Source organism: Corvus moneduloides, chromosome 1 (assembly GCF_009650955.1).
Source record: "Corvus moneduloides isolate bCorMon1 chromosome 1, bCorMon1.pri, whole genome shotgun sequence".
Lineage (NCBI taxonomy): Eukaryota > Metazoa > Chordata > Aves > Passeriformes > Corvidae > Corvus > Corvus moneduloides.
Window position 1 is genome coordinate 106,633,433 of NC_045476.1, and position 19,088 is coordinate 106,652,520.

At 38.2% G+C, this 19,088-nt stretch overlaps 1 long non-coding RNA gene across 3 annotated transcripts in view; it reads left to right on the plus strand.

Annotated features, from left to right (window-relative positions):
- LOC116449579 overlaps nucleotides 1-19,088 on the plus strand; it is a 136,788-nt gene that overhangs the window by 15,813 nt on the left and 101,887 nt on the right. The gene's annotated exons all lie outside the window — the stretch shown is intronic.

Below are 19,088 nucleotides of genomic sequence, written 5' to 3' on the forward strand. Positions count from 1 at the left end.
TCCTTCCTTCCTTCCTTCCTTCCTTCCTTCCTTCCTTCCTTCCTTCCTTCCTTCCTTCCTTCCTTCCTTCCTTCCTTCCTTCCTTCCTTCCTTCCTTCCTTCCTTCCTTCCTTTCTCTCCTTCTTTCTTCCTCCTTCTCTTTCTCTTTCTCTTTCTCTTTCTCTTTCTCTCTCTCTCTCTCTCTCTCTCCTTCTCTCTTTCTCTCTTCCTTTCTTCACTTTTACCTTGGTTGAATAAAATCAGTCAGTGTTGCATTTTGTTTAAACTTCCATGTTGGGTGTTAGTCCTGTAGTTTCACACAGCTTCCCTGAGAACTCAGTCCACCAACTGGAGCTCCACATGCAATGCTGGTACCCCCCATAAGCACAACTGTATTTTTTAATGTGTGGTCTCAGGCTTGAAAACAAGCCAAATTAGATAAGTAGGGAGAAGGTTAGATGAGCTGGTATTACTGACACATTATAAATAACAAATACTAAGTGAGATTTCAGGCATAAAAACCTTCTGTAGGGATAAAGATATGAAATGGAAACAACAGGAGCTAAGTCTAAGATGAGAACAACTGATCTTTGCTTAGCTAGAAATATGCCAATAAGATCATCGAAAGAGAAAAAGGAGACTTTGGAACCTGTGGACTAGCAGAAGTATTATGAAATAGCTGATATGGTGTATTCCTTCTAAAGGAATGCTGAAGTTTTATTTATAGCCTGTGAAACACAGAGAGATTAACTAAGGATGGAGGAAGGAAGGGTCAGAAGAGAGAAATATTGTAAAGTATTAAAGAAGTCTCTGTGGAGATTTCTGAGCACTGGGATTGGCAGTAAAACAGGAGGGATACTTCTGTGGAAAATGTTCTCCCACTAGTAGCTGTTGTTCTGTGTTTGCTGGTGTGTGGGTGTTTTCAGCACATTTTCCAGCCTCCAATGTGGACTTCCCTGGGGGCTCAGACAATGCTCAAGATGGCAGCAGATAAGAGCAGCAACACTGGCAATGTGGGGCTGTTCAAAGCATTTGAGCTCCCTCTGAGTATTTGGGATTTAGGTGTTTAAAAGAAGCTGTTTATCCTTTAGTAACTAAGAAATTAGGAGAGAATTTCAAAGATTACACTTTCCAATACAGGCATATGAATTTTTTGCAAGTCCTTGGTGAATTTGGGCCACAGTAATCTTTTCTTTGTTCTTCTTGTCTTTGAAACTCAATGTATGCTTCTGTCAAACATACAAGATCAGCATGAAAACTACGTGCCAAAAGAGCATTTAATTTTAGCTAACCTTTCAATATTAAAAAACATATTTTGTGGGAAGTATGACCTAGTAATCTTTCAGGCACATGATGTGACTCTTGAGGTGTTATGTGCAGGGCCAGGAGTTGGACTTAATGATCCCAATGGTGCCTTCTAACTCAGCATATTATATGATTCTGCAAACATAAAGAAATACACCTTGCCATGGCCACATACTGATAGGAAAGAAAACATCAGAGGAAAAAAATCCTATATTGGGTCATCATCATATGTCTAAATGATGTGATTCTGTTATTGTATCCCTTTTATATTGCCCCTTCTTCTGTTCTTTGCTCTTCAGTACAGCTGTTTACATAAATACTTCAGTGCAGAATTGGCTGTTTTCTGTATTGCATTTTGCACTTGGGGAATAGTTTGTTCTTGTGTTGATTTCTCTATTTTCGTTTTGCCTCTGATTCGCGAGTTCTTTTACGCAGTTTGCATTAAAAGGCAGAAGACATGTTTATTATTTTCTTATCTATGGTACAGCTGCATGGGATGTGCTTCTTAGTTAACAAGGTGGAAAAATCGCCCTGAGTTCTAACTTCCAAGGTCTTTTAAGTTCCAAATTACCCAATTATGGAATGCCAACTAATTTATTTTTACTTATAATCCAATAACTAATTATTCATGTTCCGCACTGAGGGTTTTTTGAACCAATAAATGAACACCCAGATTTGTGAAGAAGAAGGAGGAAAGAAGAAGAACTAATCCACACCCCAAATCCTCCATATTGTTACTGTATCCCATAAACCCAATTTCTCTACATCTCTGCATATTCCACCCAGTGACATAACAAATTTCTTTTTAATTACACAGCAACAATCTCAGTGCTATTACAGAAAAAGGGAAACCTTTCCCAAGGCCTCAGGTCAAATGCAGTGTGCTTTTGAGGATCATTACCTGTCAGCACTGAAAGATTGAAATTCTCTGAACCCAGGATTCCAGCATTCTTGAACTTCCAAGGCTTGCTTTCATGTTCTTATAAACCTTGAATAACATTTATTTTATTAGATATGCATCCCCGTCTCCTATGTGCTTTGGAGTTTTAAAGCTTTCACATTTTTGAGAAATGAATACATCTCCTTTATTTTAGCTTTATAACTTTTTTCTTTCCCTATTATTATTTTATTTTTCTCTCTCTTCCCGTACTTGGATTTTTCTAGCTTTTGCCATCTTCCACTCAAACCGTTTTTGTTTTTTGATCTATTTACTCACCTAACATTTTTTTTCTCCAATGTTCTGTGCTTCCTCCATTTTCTGAATACTGCCTTCAAAATTCAGAATCAACATCTTGTAGCAGTATGTGTTTTGATGAAAGAAAGGTATATTCCTAATTGCTACTAGAGTGAAATTACTGAGAAGAAAAGATAACAAAATTTCTACATAAAATATAATAAATATTTTCGAGAATGTGAAGAGAAAACAGAACACATTTTTTCATTCCTGGAAGCCGTCTTACCTACCAGTGCTTAGACAAGAAAGGCTTAGAAGGTTTTGCAATAAGGAGCAAAATAAAATTTGAGTATTCTACCCTTGTTGAGAATGTGCACATTATGATTGGGATGACAAGGAAGGAAAAGAAAGAATTCTCTTTGAAAAAAAGCAGAAGGAAGAATTATTTTGAAAATTAGCAAGAGACTATTATATTTACCAGACTTACTAGAGACTTAAATAACCATTGAATCATAAGATCATAGAATGGCTTGGATTGTTCTCGGCAAAAGGCTGTGATCCAACTTTAGATACTACTAATATTTTTGATCCTCAGACATGGGACGCTTTGGGGGACTCGTTGTGGGACCAAGTTATGCAAGGCAACGCAGCACTGACAAAGCTTTTGTATCCATGGAGGATTGCATGCAAAGCACTCATGGCGCATGCAGCACCCAGAGACCGGAAAAAGAAGGACGCTTATGTCACCTTGGCAGTTGTGCCAGCCCCTTCTGCACTGCTGAGCAAAACACAAGGCTCTAATTGTAAGCTTGTCAGGGCTGTGGGAGAAGAACCAGAGCATGGCCCCTGGTCCCCATATCTGTTTGATCCTGGGGGGGAATTGGGTCTTTTCCCCCCTGATCCACGTGGTCAGTGGGTGGCGGTGGGAAAATGGGGCTGCCGCAGAAGGGGGTGCGGATTTGGAAGAGCTCGCGCTGTCCCGCGCCACGCGGGATCAGCTGGAGCCGTGTCATGGCGAGTGGCTGGATTTGGGCAAGCCCATCCCAGCAGTGTATTCCCTCTCTGCCTGCCCTCTGTGAGAGTGTAGCGGCAGAGGCAGTGATGGTGGGGGTGGCGCGGTGGTGAGCACACAGCAGCGAGCACATGGCAGAGCTGTGCTGTGCCTGTGAGCACATGGCAGAGGCAGGGAGCAGTGGCGAACACTGTGCCGGTGACACAGTGGGTCTGGGGAGGTGAGCACAGCTCTCTGCAGGTGGGATTTGTTGCCGTCTTGTGTGCCGGCAGAGGCAAGCTTCTCAGTGCCGCCATGTGCTCCTTTGTGCTGCCATGTGCTTCTGCAGGCATGGCCCACAGGCCACAGCTCAATTCTATCCCATCTCTTCCCACACAGAAATGCCATAGTTAATATTTTCAAAGTCTTCTGGAGTAATTTAGATTATTTAGGTTAGATTATTTTCCAGAAGTATCAGCTAAGTTGGGTTCTCCTCTAAATTTCTTTCTTCCATATCATCCCATTTTTCTATCCTTTGTCTAACTTTGACCAAAGGAGCTCATTTACAACTGTTAGAGTCTAGGTAATCACTAAGCTTGACTACTTTCCTTAAAGAGTATATACTACATCACTGGTTTATGAAAGAACAGGTTGGTGAAATGTAGCTGCTTGATATCACAAAATCACAGAATGGGTCAGATTGGAAGGAACCACACTGGGTCATCTGCTCCAACCTCCCTGCTCAAGCAGGGTCATCCTAGAGCACATGGCACAGAATTGTGCCCAGAACGTTCTTGAATATTGCCTATCTACACCTATATTGCTGTGCAAAAATACTCGTAATAATTGTCTTCCTAATCTTGTGTTTGTCCTGTACAGCTGAACTCATTTGGTTTTAAAATGCCAAGGACAAGCTTATATATTTTTAAAATGTTTGTACATGTAAGCAAGTAGAGAAAACCTAAACCTCTATTCCAGCTACAAGAGGGGCAAAAGAAAGAGGGTCTGGAGAAAGATTTATCAACTTTGTAGTACACCACCTGGGATGGTAGTGTCTTTAATTACATGAGCAAATCAGAGCATTACTTTAGGATCATACACCATAGGGGTATTTCTACCAGTTCTAGAGCTTAACACCAAATATTTGTTCTCATAATTTTCATGTTAGAGGATATATATATATATAAAATATTATGTATATACATATGTATAAATTTACTATTAATGTGATGTTAAAGTAATGTATTAATTCATATTGCTTACAATTTTCTCTTATTCTGATTTTTTTACAACATTGTCCTAAGATCTCAGTGTTGTGAATGTAAAGTTGCATTTCCTTTAAAAAAAAATTTACGATCAAGTTGAAGGAGTAGCAAAATATTTACTCGTGATTACACACTAAGTCAGTTCTAGAGCCAGAAACTGAGCTGGTTTTTGCTTTAACCATTTTACATTTCACCTTGGAATGTCCTCAGCTTTCTTAAACTGTATCTTAGTTTAGTTGGACATTATTTTTATAGCTTCTCTTCCTCCCCTAGCCCTTCAAATTACATAAGAGGAAGGGCATGAGAAGAATGATAGAAGAGATGGCCCAGGGGAATATTTGGTAAATTTTGAGCCTGTGATGCAGAAAAGTGAACACTATTCCTCTTGCCTTTTTTTACAAAAGTTTTTGGTATGTAATAATAGGCTACTGATTGTTGCTGTCTTACTGCTGAACTGTCCTTTTTTAATCCCATTTGGCTCTTACTATGTATGAAATGTTTGAAATTTTGTATCAGCAGTGCATACTGCAAGCATTTCTATGTCATTCAACAGCAAGACTACAAGACGTAATTAATACTTGTTAGCATATCTGTAGTATAAATGAAAGGGATTGAATTTTTTTATAGCCAGCTGTACTTCCAATGTGTCTATAATTTTCTCAATCCCTTAGCGCATGCTTTTTGAATACTTTTCCTATGCATGAAAACAATTTCCTTTTTCTTTCTCTGTGTAAGAGGCAATTTCTGAAAGAAAGCCTCTTAAGGCAGAACAGTAGGAAGATATTCAACAGTATTTGTTTATCTATGTGTCTTTATGATATATAGTAACATAAAGGTTGTCAAAATATTGGATGAATCTGACCAAAAGAATACAAAGTTAGAAAAGCAAAATTGCACTGGAAGATAGGAAAAAACAAAGCTTTGACAATTGTAGCTGGCACACCTAGCAATAATTTTAATGTTTTCCAGGAGGGGAAGATAAAGGTCCATCAATATGTATGGCTAAAGGAAAAGGATTTCATTTCCACAGCTTTAAAATTTGAGTTAGTTCTGATTTGAAGTGAAAATAAGCAGAAGGTGGACCCTGGGAGTGACATGGCCATTGTAAGGTTTGTGCTTTCTTGGAGGGTACAGCTCTTGTGGTGACATGGCCTGCAGGTGGAGTAGTTTGGGACCCCTGGGCTGCTTGTGCCTAAGCAGAAAGTTATTCTCACCTGTGTTACAATAAAAATTAAGTTCTTCAGTACTGAGCCCAGTGACAAGTTAATACAGAAATTCAGGCAACATTAAGTTGTTTCAGGAATGATTCAGATTATTAATTTATTATGTAAAGAGATATGGAATCTAGATTTAGAATTAGCTTGTTTTTAGACTTGCTTGGTAGACTAGATATAAAATGGATGAAAGTGACAAGAAGAAAATGAAGAGTAAAAGAAAATATTTAAGAGATGGAGATCCATCTGCTGCTTTTTTGTCCACAAATATAGAATATAGAGTCAACTTTACTGTAAGAATATTTGAGAAAACCTATCCTACTTTCCTGTAAGGCAAACGTTCACAAAAAGAGACTTCTATGATAACATATATGCTATTGCAAATAATAATTGCATTTTTTATTGCTTCAAATAATTTTTAAACTCTTGTAACATATCTATTTAAAACTATTTTGACCTTATTCCAAAATTATGTCAGTATATTTTCAAATATGCAAGCAATAAATAATTGAAAGCAAATTCAGAATAAAAACATCTGTTTATAATTAAACAATAGTTTTCAGAAATATATTCCATTTTTGTTGTTTTAGGAACCAAAATTTGCTTAAATCTTAACTACTTCTTAATTTATTCCTTTCCTTGTGAACAATCCTCCCAAATCCGTTTTTGTTCAGGGTTTGCTAGCAGCAGACTTTTCTCCATGATCAGTTTAGGAGGTGCTTTATCTAACAACGCAACATAAACCTTCACAAAGTTTTATGTGTTTTCCTGTCTCTCGTCCCAAGGTCAAGAAGTGTCTAACCCTACTCCTTTTTTCCTACCATTACTGTTCTCTTTTCCAATTAATATTTTTTAGCACATTAGGAACCAAGGCATTTGTTTGTAGATTATGAAAGTGGAAGAATAATTTGGACCCCCAGTAAATAGGAGATGTGGATGATGGAACAAGAAAACCCTGGATTAAAACATCTAACGTTTACTTGTTGTGTCTGCAAGTTTAAAAGATTTGTAAACTCCCTTTAACATCCGTAAGATCCATCTTGGTTCAGTTGTCTAAACACAGTCATCTGGTTCCACTTGAGGCCATTTGTCGTTACCCAGGATAAATACACAGAGCTGGCAGAGAGGCCATAAAACCTACGTGACCACTTCCTGAAGAGGAGTCAACCAGGATATTAAAGACATTTCATAGATCACCAGTAGGACAAACAGTGAAAAGTCATGAGGAATACAATCAGCTGAGCCTAGGGAGTTATTCAGATTACCCCAAAGTAGTGGTTGATTAACAAACTCTGCAGACTCCATATTCAGTGTTGACTCTATTTTAATGGATTAGAATTCCAAGATAGCTATGTCTTGCACATTCATCTGAATGTAGGTGTCAATCTGTTGTTGGATCTCATCCTAGGTGATGATTACACATGGCTTTCAGGGACATGGTAAAACTGAGGAGCTGCCCCAGATTACAGAAGACTACAGATGGTAGATGTAAAGTACCACTTGAAGCTCAGACTTCAAATTAGCATAGTATGAAGAGACTACAGACGACACCACCTAGAATTCAAAGGGAAGGGAGGAGGAGGCAGAGAATAAATGAACAAGATGAGAACAGAGTATTTTGTCTTTAGAAAAGGACAGTATGTAATCTAAGTGAAAGGAGAAAAAATACTGGTTTTATTAAAATTATGTATCAGTATTTATACATAGTTAAAGTATATGCATATTATACAGGTATATGATATAGTTTGCAGGAGATATAAACCCACATAAACCCCTGTGTATATATACAACGTATTATATGTAGAGAAATATAAAGTGCACAGTATCTCAAATGCCCAAAATGTGATCACTTCTGCTGTGTGACATATTTTGCCATGATAATGAAAAAACTATTGCTTCCTGTTATGGACTTTATTTTAATCATTTGAAGCACTCCATCCAAATGTCACTGCATGATGTGTTGAACTTCTGAATTTCTGAAAAGCTGAAAAATTCTGAAAGCTGTAGGCTCTCTTTCTGTACCTCTCACAGTCATCTATGTATACTGTAAGAATGTGTGGGAAGATTTTTCAGAACTCACACCAAATATTTTACATAACAGTATTGTAAAACATATATGACAACAACTTTCCATTTACCTATTATAGAATTTCTCCTAAAGAAGTAGTATTTCTGGATTTAAATAGAACCATACCATGGTCAGGAAGACTGAACATAAGTAACCAGAACATTTTGAACTCCCGCAAACTTTTATACCTGCAGTGGTCCTGAGAAGTTTCTAAGATATATATGTGAAGTTTGGAATAAAACTTTGTCATAATGAACAAAAAGTTATCTTTTTACCAAGCTTTTCCCTCATAGCATGCAATAGGACAGAAGCCTTTTGAACATCCAGAATTCATCTTTATTTACTGACAAAGACACCAAGTGAGAAGTAACCTTTAAAATAGGTAAGAACCAAATGATCAGAATTCCCATAGATTTAAAAAATGACATTTTGAGTTACCCCTCAAAATTAATCACAAAGCATCTCAGACTCTGAAAAAATCTCTTAATAAAATGAGAAACATTCCAAAGCAGTAAGCAGTAAGAATCTCTAACTCTAGATATAAGCAAAATGCAAAGGTCTACAAGTGCATATTTGTTGTAGCAAACCATATACTCCACTTGAACTTTATATGTGATGAGCCTTTTCAATCTTTCTGTTACAGTTGTCTGTCAGAGTCTTTTGCTTACCTCTTTCCATTTCTGCACAGCTTATGGCAATGCAGACCTGTTCTGGTATATTGTGAAAAAGGTCTTAGATGTTCATTTGTGAATGATTCATGTTTGAAAATTAAATCTTTAGAATACAGCTGGCCAGAAACTGATAACTTTTTTTTTTTTTTAATATTCTTTCTGTTCTTTTCAGATTGTAATTGCAATTTAGATTGTATTTTTAAATTAAAAAATTAGCCAGTAGAACATAAAGAATTGATTCATAAAAAGAGCTTTCCTTATGAGCTCCTTCAGGGAAGTACTTAGAACAGAGTGGTATCAAGAGGCATTTCCTTAAATAAGATATTTATATGCCTTATATTTGTACATGTATGTTGACCAAGAATACTTGAGGTGTATTCAATTATTTTCAACCTAAAAAATGTCTGAAATATTTGGTTAATGAATTCTTCCCTAGGCTTTTTAAAATTATAAAAGCCATATTCAATTGTCTTTTACTGTACGGATGGTTAATTCTGTGAGAAGTTAGCCATCAATAGAAACCCAGCAGGGTCTCCGAGAGAAAAGACTGGTAGGTAAAACCAATGGAAAGTGGAGATGTACTTTTTTTGCTCCGGCTGAGGAAGATAAGAGAGAGTGAAAGCTTGTTTCTTACTGAAACAAGATAGGGAGGAAGGAAATGGGGAAAATGATGAATACTGGAGAATTAACGATATCTTTCTGTGAGAATATGTGGCACATTTGTAGACGGTGTGAAGAGAGAAATAATTTTTGTGTTAGTGGATGTCTTAAGTAGAATCAAAAGTTCCTTGATTCAGCCTATGGAGATGTTATGTCAGTACATAACATACAGGACAAAAAGAAAAATTATTATGTTTTCTGAAGTGTAAGGTGGAAATGCTAATATGATCTGAGTAAGAAAGGAGCACATGATAGGCTCTTCTTTTTACTCAAGGAGAAGACATAAGTTAGGGGGTTTTTAAGAGGTTTTCACTCAGTGTTATGAATAAGGATGTGATTGAGGTCCACAGCCATCCCAGTCTAGCTGTTCTGGGACATAGAGAGGTGGATTGCAATAAGATTGTGGTGATGTTAACAGGGTGTGAACAGATGGAAAGGTCTGATGTTCTATCAGTAGATCAGTAGATCAGGTATACGAGTAGTAGTAAAGGACACTGTTGTATCAAATTAACATGAAGACCACATTTTATTTTCAAGTTAGTCTACTTATTAGGTAAAGGAATATTAAAGAGTGTATATTAGTTTAGTGTGATTCTGAAGGCATGCCTTACAATCATACTGAAAATCCTTTTGAATAACTTGTTCCTTTCTGTGTTTTCCTAAAGAGGAACATCGGGACTGGGTTGAGTTTTGTTGGGCTTAAAAGTATTTATGCTTGAAAGCAGGAAAAGCTGTGCTCTTCTGCTTTGTTTAAAAGTTACTGTCTTCTAATGCAAATGTTAACCCTTTGCTGTGTGTTGGGGTCCCTTCCCCCCTGCCATGTAGCCCTGAGAGAGGGGCCCTGGGGGTGAAGCACAGGGTTTCCCCAGCCCCTGGTCAGCCTCGTTCCCCATTGGTTGGTTTGTGTTCCCTGCACGGGCAAGGAGCCTTGGGTCCCGTGATTGAGCAGTTCCTCGGAAGAGCTCCAGCCATGCGGCTGGAGAAATAAACATCTCTGAAACGTCTGTCAAGAATTGGTCCATATATATTTCTTTTCCATGGGCCTCCTTGTTTGATACATCGTGTTACAGTATCTGCACTGTAACAGCTGTGGATCATATATATAGTGGAAAAGATCAAGATGTTATTTTGAGAAACCATTTTATAGGAGACATTTCTTCCTCCACGTCTATATCAAATATCACCAATGTTTCTGTAAGAAAATTTTTAAAGCTGCTTTAAATTAACTAAAAGCACATTTTTTTCACCAATTACTAGATGCTTCAGGGACAGATGGCAATCAAATGCATAATGTTGTATAATGATGTAAAAGCAAATGCCTTCTATTGGAACTAAATATGTATATTTATTAGGATATACATAATTCAGACCTCCAAAGGACGGAGATAAAATTGCTTTCTCCTCTAAATGGAGTCGATTTTGCCCTTTAATGTTTCTATGTACATGATTTATGAAATGCTACATCATTTTAAGAAAATTCTCAATCAGATTCCCTGTGGAAAGATGTTTTATCTTTTAAACAGTTTTATTTCCTTCAAAAACCTGACATAAAGCTGTTTCAGACAGCTTCTTCCAATTAATTGAACTGCATGATTTATACTATGGACAAATGGAGATCAGCTAGGAGAAATCAGTCATTTTTTCCTACTATTTTCTACTATTTATTAGACTCTACATAGTGTTATGGGAGAAATCTTTTGTCTTTCAAAAGCTAGGCTTAGAAAAAATGGCCTACAAAATTTAATCTTGAAATATGGGTTTAGAATCAGAAGAGTACATACTTTTTTTGTATAAAATACAGGAAAAATAAAATTTTAATCAACAGCTATCTCTTGCTAAAAAAAAAAAAAATCTTATTATTAAGATAATGGAGAGATTTACTGCAAAGGTGAGAACAGTCACTGATGTTCCAATAATGCAAAGTTTGAGAAGAGGCATATAGAACTGGTTGTGTGAAGTCAGTTCAGAAACCAGATGAATTTCCAGCTAGAAACCTGTTGTGGGAACTTCACAGTTTAGTGATTGTACAACTAAATGGAAGATGTGACTCTGAAATACAAGTGGATCCCAAATAAACCTGAAAATAAATGCAGGACAGTTGTTTCTATGTTCATTTGCAAAGTCCTGCATGAAAAAGACATAAAAATTGATCTTCTATAATAGAATTTTCTGCTATAAACTCATCACAAAAAAGTAGGATCAATCTCTATATTTGAGCACTATACTTTATGAATTCTGTGGTGTAACATTCTTACATGAGTTCCAGACAAACTGTTAGGCATACCGAATTTCCAGATTTTAGGTAAACACTAGGGACCTAGATTCCTATTTGATTTTATCATGTACATTCTCTTCATCTCTGTAAACAACACCTTTAGAGTGAACCTTGCTGCTTCCTGACACTTCTGGCAAGTGCGATCGTCTTAGCTTCTGTGTTGTTTATGGTGCACCCTGAAGCATCTTTCTTAATTGCTGCTTCCTACCTTGTCACCCCTTCCTCTTTCTTAGACTTGACATCATCTAATTCAAAGAAGAGGAATGCAGACATCAGTTTAGGGTGCAGGAGGCCCTGCACGTTCTGGAATGGGATTTCTGATTGATACCAAGTTGGGCTGTGAGAGTCAGGCATGGTTTTCAGTGTCTCTGAAGTGGCATGGCCCTGCCCCACATGAGTGCTCTGTGGACAAACAACCCGTATATTTGCAGGTGTTGGTCAGGTAATGTCATCATGTGAGGGATGACAAATAGAGAGCTGATGAAGCGCATCTTGGCCATTTTGCCAAGAGTAGAGAGTAGAGAGAAATAACCTGTTACCACTCCACAGGAATAGCAAGCAGAAAATGGGTGTGGTTTCATTATGCTATTAAATAGTCTCATAAATAAGTGAAAAGAGGTCATTTTAGCTGGGAATAAACAAAATGTTTTAAAGGCTTGACTTAAAAATAATGTGTTATCAAATCACTTTAAGGTGTTGAGCTATCACTTTAAAATAGTTTGTACGGCAAAGTCAACTACCTCCACAAAGAGCTTTCATGCACATGGCCCAACATTTTCATTTAGCATTTTCTCACGTGCAGTGATGCTCACAGAATTGGTGTTTAAGTTTAGCAATTTTGCTTTTTCAGTGACTATGTGAAAGAAAATAAGTTTCAGTATAAACAATCTCATATGTGCAACACTGAATTAAAAAACCCCTAACCAATTTTGAAATTGATTCGTTTGCTGTGTAGACTTGATCTTTATTTGTAGTTGAGAATTTCCAGTAATCTTGCAGCAATCTGGAGAGTTGATAAGAGAACTGAGATGAACTGTGTGCTCTCAGAAAAATTCATCCAGATCTTATTGGATTCATACTAAATCTTTCGACTGACTCCAGTGGGCTCAAGAGGAGGGCTGTCTTTTAGGGGGAGATAGACTAAGGAGCAGTTCTTCAGATGTCTAAAGTTGCTAGGCCATTTAGATCTAGATCCTTAGAAAACAAGAAGATAGATTTGTTACTGCTTTTTTTTCTCTTCCCATGAGTTAAATTAGATCTGTACTAAAGTTGGAAGAAAATAGATGATATATGTGATGGAGAAGTACAGATAAAAAGAACCCTTTTCTTCCTTATCTCTCTTCTTGTCATTAAATCACTGCAGTCGAGCATGGAAATGCCAAGGTGAATGTGAGTAAGTTAAACTTCATGGGTGGCAGGCGACTTGATAAACACCTTTTATAGCACCACCTGTGGAGCCCCTTCAGAAGTGAGCTTGTCTGGTGCTGCTTTAACTTCTCCATATAGTACCGGAAAAAGAGTGAGAAAAGAGGGCATATGAGATGCAGAATTTAAAATAAGGTGAAAAAGTAGTTTGACTAAATTTTTATCTTGTGGATGTAAATTGACACATTGACAAAAGTGTTTAGCTGGTGAAATATTAAGAGACAAGGAAAACTGAGAATCAGGAGAAGGAAAGTATTTTGTGTATGTTTTTATGTGAAAATGGAAATTTATAATGCATCTATTATTCCAGTGTTGGGGTTTTAGGAGTTCTCCTGTTTTGGTTTTTTTTTTCTGTTAAAGGAATTTTCCCTATACATGTTTCCAGGGGAACAAATTACTGCATGCTTAAGAAAAACAAAAGACCTGGCCACAGAAGTGGGGTGCATCTTGCTACTCTTTTGTTTTCACCTGGGTGTGTGGACAGTCAGTTCCCCGCAGGCGCTTGGACGGAGAGAGAGGGTGCTTCTCTGGCTGTTTTTCCTTCTAGCGAAGAAACCCTGGGATACCAAGCCCACCTTCCCTGCCCTGCTGGGAGCCGGGCTGTGGCCGCCCTGCCCCCACCGTTGCCTTGAGCCTTCACTACCCTGTAGCCCCGCTGCGCCCTGCCTGCCCAGACCTCCCTGGGGGGTTCCCGCCGCAGCTCTGCAGTTTGGATACATCTCGTCTGCCACCCGGGATTTGTGCTCATCCCTGCCATTCCAGCCTGCTGTTCCCGAGGATCTGTCCGGACACCGGGATCGGTTGCCCCAGCGGTTTGTGAAGCCTTTGTTCCATCCCTTCCCGGGATCCCAGGCCGCCATTGCCGCGTGCTCCCCGAGCTCGCTCCGGAGCACCCCCTGCAGCCGCGGGGGAACCATCGCACCTGCCCTGCTCACCGGGAGCCGCCAGCGCCCCTGCCGGCTGCGAACGGAACTGCACCGGAGGGGAAAGGGCCCGACAGCCGAGAAGGCTGGGACTGGGTTTGTGATTGTTTGCTGTTACTGCCAGAGTTATTGCTGTTTGTTTAACTTGTTATGCACATATAGATAGATAATAGTAAAGAACTGTTATTGCTGTTTCCCATATCTTTGCCTGAAAGTCCCTTAACTTCAAAATTATAACTTGGAGGGAAGGGGGGTTGCATCTGCCATTTCAAGGGAGGCTTCCGCCTTCCTTAGCAGACGCCTGTCTTTCAAACCAAGACACAGAGTAAATCCAGTCTTACATCAAGGGCTAAGAGGTGTCTAAGTGACCATTAATTGACAATAATCATATCCTGGTGTGGTGACCTGTTTACCCATGCTTTTTCCTATCCTTAGAAGAACATATCCTTAGAAGACAAAGGATATCTGTAGGCAATAGGAAAAGATCTTTCTGCACCTTTAGTAAAACAAAGTTTCAGTTTTTCACGCAGTCACACCTCTGAATATCTCTTTCCACATAAGTGGTGTAACTGAGTGATTAGATTCTGGTCATGGCTCTTTCCTCCAGAGTTCTCATTCTGATACTTCTAGCAAGGTTATTTGCTTGAGATCTCTTGGCATATACAGTAAGGCTGTGTAGTGAGAAAATAATTTTCTTGTGAGAATAGTCAGGCGGAAATCTTGTACATGATTTTGCATTTTTTAAAATTTATGTAAGCCCTGTACATCAGTGGAAGAAGTGCCATTTAGTTATCGCTTCCATGACACAGTTTCTTGGTGTGCATTTTGGCAAAAGGAGGAAGAAGTTGCTCATTTCCATGAAGTTTAATTAAAGATAATTTTCAGAGCTCTGTTGTTGATATTTGAGCTGACGTTCCTGAAAGAAGGGGTTTTCCTGTGTCATTGACCTACCGTGGAGCAGCTCAAGGACACAGACTCTAGAAATAAACAAGCTAAATAGATCTCCATGTCACTACTTTTACTTCCACCAGAAAACTGCCTCTAAAAGGCCAAAATACCAGGTACTGCTTGACAAAAGGACAATAGAATATACTGCACAGCTTTTTACCAGAGCTTAAAAATATGAAAGATTCAGATGTAAATAAAGAAGCTAACTGAAGTAAAATATCAAGGGCAGAAGAGAAGAGGATCTACTTGGCTCTATGTAATAACGACCATGAGTGTACCAGCCATCAGACAGTTGTAGCTTGCTATTTTTATAGAGGTCATTAGAAACGCTGGACATCAAAAAGAGTTTGCAATAAAAGCCTCATGACTCTGAGGTTTTGTTTTCTTCTTCTTCTTCTTCTTCTCTTGTGTCTAATCTTATTGTTTTAGAAAAGCAGAGGAAAATACCTTTCCCTCTAGTCTTGTGATATCATCTAATTACATCTAAGAAACTCTGGTTTCCCAAGTTTTAAAGTGAGTAGCCTTATCTGAATCTTAGCCTTTATTTACAGTAGCTTATTTAAAATCATTATGGGGTTATATTCCACATACAATCTCTTTTACTGATAGCTTTAGTTGAAGAACAACACAGAGTTACTCTTAGATCTTATGGACTGCCTATCATTCACGAACCGTCTCAGCACAGCTGTTGTAGAAAAGCTAGGTATTTTTCCCTTTTTCCCTTAGCCATGTTAGCTAAGTAGTAACACATGGCTAGAACTTAGTTTAACCAGGTTAACTTTGACAGGGAAGGATGCAAATTAAAAAATAATAAATGATTGAGAAGGTAATTTTAGAATTGTCGGTTTGGCAAACTGAGAACATTCTACTATGATAGTGGGTTTTGCCAATTCTGATTTCAGAGAAATCTGGAGTATAGTTTTAAAAGTCCTTGAATTTTGGCCAACTAAGTGGCACAGATGGGGTGATGAAACATCTCAGGTTCCATCTACTGAACTAGAGAGTTGGCCAGACTGGCTGCTCTGTGACCAAGAGCTTTTTACAGAATATTCTGAGTTGGATTCAGAATTAAAGTTTAAAATAATGTGCGAGCACAAAACCAAAAATAAATTATACTGAAGATAGCTTGAAAATTGAAAAATGTGAAAGCTTTCTATGAGTAAGATCAACTTCTCTGACCACTGCTCTACTTAGGAAGGAAGAGACCTGTCAGTGAAATTATGTAGAACAAATCTGTGTCTTTACAAGAAATATGAAGAGCAATTTTGAATATATGGGAACTCTGGGGTAAATCAAACAAGTTGCAGGAACTTAGTCTTCCTTTGCCAAGTCATAACCATCATTTTGGTGAATAAGTAATTATCCTTTCCATTGTATTACTCTGATATCTATAAATTCTTGCTTCATATGGACTAGCATACAGGTTTTCTCCATCAGACTCCATTAAAGGAGAAGTTCAGGATTCTGCACAGAAAGCAAATCTGAAGATGTTTCAGGGAAAATAAAATACAAAAGAGGATAAAGGTATGGCGGTCACCCATTTGTGAACATCTTGCTAGACTTGCTAACAGGAATCTTCATGTTTACCCCAAAAATATCTGCTTGCCACCATTATAAAGTAACTTAATTGGAACATAGTTCTTACTTTAACAAAGGTAAAGTGTCCTTTTATTTTTTTTAGCTATGAAATTAATTTTAAATGCATTTCCATCTCTTAATAAAATATTATCTCCTTTTTCAAACTAAAGCTAATTTCCTTTTACAACTCTATCTGGTAAATGACTGCTTAAAGATAAAGTTAAAATGTACCGAGTTAAAAGGCCTTGGTACATTTCCAGTGTGCTGGAAGTAAACAGGAATGATTAAAAAAGAATAGTTTGTATGGGTCTTTGTAGATAAAATTTCAAGCCCACAAGAAGCAACTCAGAAATTTTTGACTTGGGATTTCCTTTGGTTATCATAACAAAGACTGCTGTGGAATATTTCAAGCTGAAATTAACAGAACCAGATGTCTTTCTTCTTAAGAGGAAAATTCTGTGTAGTATGCATCAGTTCCGAGATTGCTGAGATTGATGCATAGACACAAATATGAGTTTGTTTACTATAAACAGTCGACAATAATTCCTTTTTATTTTCCATAGTAGATCTCTTATCTAGTCAGATCTGAAAGCATTACATACATAATTTTTATCTTGATCTATTCAAGACCAAAGGCTTCTGGATTTTTCAGGTTTTTTTCAAATTCATGTAATCATAGAAGTGCACTGTTGGAAAGAACTTTAGAAGTTTATTATAAGTTTGTGTTCACATTCTAGCATGAATGAAATTAATTTTTATTAAAACTGGTTATGTCAATAATTCCTCTTTGCATGTGTAATGCTAGAAAATTTGAGTCTGAAACATTTTCTCTAGCTGTTTAAAAAAAGCAGCCAAAAATGCTAATACTACCTGTGAAAAGGATGGGTTACTAGAATCTACAAAACTTTTTTTTAATTAAGGCACTAGTTTTGTCTTTGAAAGTCTCTTTTTCTTTTACCTTTAGATTTTCTGGGAGATCTCAGAAAGTGAAGGTAAAACATGTCTGTGAAATACAACAGAGCGTGCTGCACATGGAGCCTGCTCTAAAATCAAAAAGCCCAGCAGTGTTTGTTTTGCTGCAGCTGCAGAGATTCAGGCTGTGATAAGCTGCATGTTGCATAAAGTTTTGAACTTATCTAGTATCTCTTCAGGTCAAAACACTGAATTCAAGCTTTAATGTGTCTTTTGTTCAGGTTACTGAAATCTTTAATGTAGGCTTGAATTCCTCTAGTCCTTGTCCTTAAATTAGCTTGTCTCTTATTTCAGCACAGAGAAAGGAGTGCCTCCTCAGGATGCTGCACCATATTAGTGCACTTGAGTGGGTGTAACTTCACGTAGTCTATTTCAAGTACCCTGCATCCTCCTCTCTTTACAAACCACACACTGAAATTTCTTACACATTTAATTTTACAGCAGGATTTGTCAGCCTCAGCACTTCTCGACTCCCACTTTACAACTTGTCAAATGATTACTGAGGCATTAAAATAGAAAAGAAATTAAATACATCCCTGGAGTTTTATTTTTTTGTTGAAAGGAAGCTGAAAATTAGCTTATCCATGTCAATAAAAAGAAAATAAAATGCTAATAAATTAACATGCCAAAAAGAAAAAGGAAAAAAATAAGAGCAGTGAATACTTTCCTAACTTGCTAAAACAACTGAGTACCACATATAGAATTGTAATTTAGAAGGCAGTACTATACCTTTTGTGACAATGGCCATTCAAGCTGCTCTGGGACTTAAGTGAATTATGACTTTATGAATGAAAAGTTAAATGGCTATTGTCATGGGTTGGCAAAGCATAGTCCTGGAAGGGATGTCCTTGCTAAGGGATGCCTACAGCATCCTCTGTGACCTGACAGAACCTATCAGCTGGCCACTTTGAATATGGACAATTCTTTGAGCCACTTAAAGTTGTGACTGCCTCTTCGATCCACACTTAAGAATAGAAACCCTGAGGCAGAGACGCTCTCGCTCGTTTCTGGTGATGGGACAGGTGGCTGCAGGCCCCGTGTGGGGGCCGGTGGGCCCGGCCCAGGCCCTGCTCAGGCCAGGCCGGGCCAGGCCACGGCCATCCTGGAGTTGATGGGCCCTGTTCCACCCATGGAACACCCCCCCCCCCCCCCTCCTTCCAGCTGGAGTGGCTTGGCTCCCCCACCCCCCCCCACTGCCATAAGCCACATTCCAGCTGCAAGGCTGAGGTGAGATTAACCCTTTTATTGCTGTGAAGAGTTGAAAACCTGAGGGAAGAGAAAGAGGAGATGCTTAAAGCTGAAATTCTGTTGTGAAGCTATGATATATCAGAGTACCCATTGTAATTTCATGAAGATATGGGCGGTGGAGTGTTCAACTCGTGAGCAAAAGCACCTGTGCTGAGATAGGCAGACGCTGACGCAGCTGTAATTTCATGAGAAGTTTGGACAGGGAGAGATGGAAGCAATGAGGACTTTTGCTCCAAATGGAAAAGGAGAAAACCTTAGTTCCTAGAGATGCTCCCAGAGATAGTCCTAGAGATGAAGATGAGGAAGACCCTTTGCTCCCAGGGAAGGAGGAGGGCCTCTGTTCTTAGAGATGAAATGTTCCCAGAGATGGGTGAAGAGAACTTTTGTTTCTG